General features: G+C 51.8%; 1 protein-coding gene across 1 annotated transcript in view; it reads left to right on the top strand.

The window, feature by feature from the left end:
- The first annotated feature begins 1,892 nt into the window (after nucleotides 1-1,892).
- The window catches only part of Tex29 (testis expressed 29), a 13,168-nt gene continuing 12,885 nt past the window's right edge, over nucleotides 1,893-2,175 (top strand). The window contains exon 1 of the mRNA XM_005366286.2: nucleotides 1,893-2,017. The gene's annotated coding sequence lies outside the window, so the exon portion shown is untranslated. The remainder of the gene's footprint in view (nucleotides 2,018-2,175) is intronic.

Below are 2,175 nucleotides of genomic sequence, written 5' to 3'. Positions count from 1 at the left end.
GTGTGTGCGTGTGTGTGTGCATGCGTGAATGCATGCGTGTGTGTGTGCATGCGTGTGTGCATGTGTGTGTGCGCACACTCGTGAATGTGTGGCTTCCAGGGATTTGGACTTACTATCAACACATACCACATTAGTGACACTGGATAGGCGAGCTTCTCTATGGGAAATAAAGAGAGCCACATTCATCTACTGTCCCAGTACCCACCTGGCAGGTGAAGGCGCAGGGATACAGAGGTCATAGAAAACCCACCGAAACGCCCTCTGCTCTCGACACCGTTTGTGTAATGGAATGCGAAAGTGTCTACGTTACAAGTCATGCTGTGAGATGCAAACCCATTTCCTATAGGCCGGGAACAAAATACTCAATTTTTATTAATAGTAACAACGATATTAAATAGAAATAGAGTGAAAGAGGAACACCTGGAAACCGAAGGCTGTGGAGGGAGTCGGCCGTGGAAGCAGATGCCTGTAGTGATGGCGCACACGTGACTCTAAGGCTTCAGCTCTCCTGTACCTGCCTTGTTGATTTCATGCCAGGCCTTGAAAAACCTGCGTTTTTGTTTGTTATTGTTTCTGTTCTACACTTCAAATGTTCTGCAGATTTTGAGGGAATGGAAATGACCAAGGATGGGTTCGAACCTTGTGAAAATGGGGACATCAAGAGGACTGGTTCATCTTGGTATAGGGGACACACATGGAGGAAGCACACAAACCTGGTCTCAGAGTGCCCCATGGGCTCAGTTTCCCTGCTGTGCCCGTGGCGCTGTGTACTGACAACATGCATATACCTTCCCTCTGAACACACCCAGCCAGGGGCATGAGCCCTGGGTTCTCTCGGGTCCCTACTACAGAGCCCGGATGCTTCTGGAACCCCAGCTCTGCCTGTGGCAGAGTTCTGCTCTTGGTCAATTTGAGAGACTGAAAGAAAAGGAGCCCTGACAGGAACCCCTACTTTCCCACCCTCCACACTCAAGACAGCCAGCCAGTTCCTGTGCACCTGGCTGCACTTCCTACTTAAGTGACAGCTGATCACCAACCTCACCCTGGGGAGCACTAGCTCCCAGGGTAATTAATTTCCCTCATATTGTGCAGCCACCGGCTTTTAATTTTGTAAAGTTGCCGTTTTTGCAAGAGCTACACATCCTCTCGGTTATTAAATGCCAACCACATTTGTTTACAAATAAAACCGAGTTAATTAAATACCGCATCTCCGCTAGCAAGTAATGAGGGCAGCATGGCCTCCGCAGGCAGAGCTGTGTTAGCCTCCAGTTCTGTGCTGCAGAGAAGGTCCTTGCAGAACAGTGCAGTTGGGGGTATGGGGGGGGGAGAGGTACACACTCAGCAACTCAGTCCCTAGCCCTGACCCAGCCCTGACACAGTGTTGAAATTCACGCCACACCTGGAAAACACTGAAACATGGTCCTTTCCAGCAGGGAGGCCAAAGGAAGTTGTCCACTGTTGCAGCTCCTTCCGAGGACACACCTGGCTGGTGGCAAGCAGAAGGGACACTCTGGGGGTGCAGGCATAGAATCACAGCACCTTGATCCCTCTCCTCCACAGACAGGTGGGATCTTGGTTTTGTTCACAGTTCACCCTCATAGTGTCTGCAAAAGCAGGTGCTCCCAGGGGGATCACACGGCAAGATTGAGAAGTCTGATCCTGCAGCCAAGGTCAGGATGATGGACAGGCAGCCCACGGGAGGAGGAACTTGGCCTCTTCTTCTGAGCAGGACCTCACGCCCGGCATCCTTCCCCATCCTGTTAGTGTGCGTGACTCGCTCTCTCCACACCCACGCCATAGAATGAAGGGCTGTGACACCTTGGTAACCTGAGCTTCCAGATGATGTCACAACAGGCAGGGACTGGTTTTCTTCTATCTACCCCTCCCCCTAGCTGGCTGTGTGCAGTGGACAGAGTGGAAGAGGTAGCCAGTTCCTGGTTCAACCCAAAACGTTGTTCCTACCTTGAGGGTCCTAGAGGGACAGCGTAGAGAATGCAGCTCTGGAAATGATGGACAGGTTGGTGGTCACACCTGCTTCCTTGGGGCCAAGAAGAGGCCTCAAAGCATGACACAACATGTCCAGCAGATGGCTACAGAACCACCCTGAGCTGAGGTGTCCTGTCCTGTCTTCAGGTGTGAACACTCCGAGGCCCCTGTGTGTTGAGGTGTCCTGTC

The sequence above is a fragment of the Microtus ochrogaster genome, unplaced genomic scaffold (assembly GCF_000317375.1).
Source record: "Microtus ochrogaster isolate Prairie Vole_2 unplaced genomic scaffold, MicOch1.0 UNK7, whole genome shotgun sequence".
Lineage (NCBI taxonomy): Eukaryota > Metazoa > Chordata > Mammalia > Rodentia > Cricetidae > Microtus > Microtus ochrogaster.
Note: the sequence above shows the minus strand (reverse complement) of the source record. Positions and strands in the feature narration are given on the sequence as shown.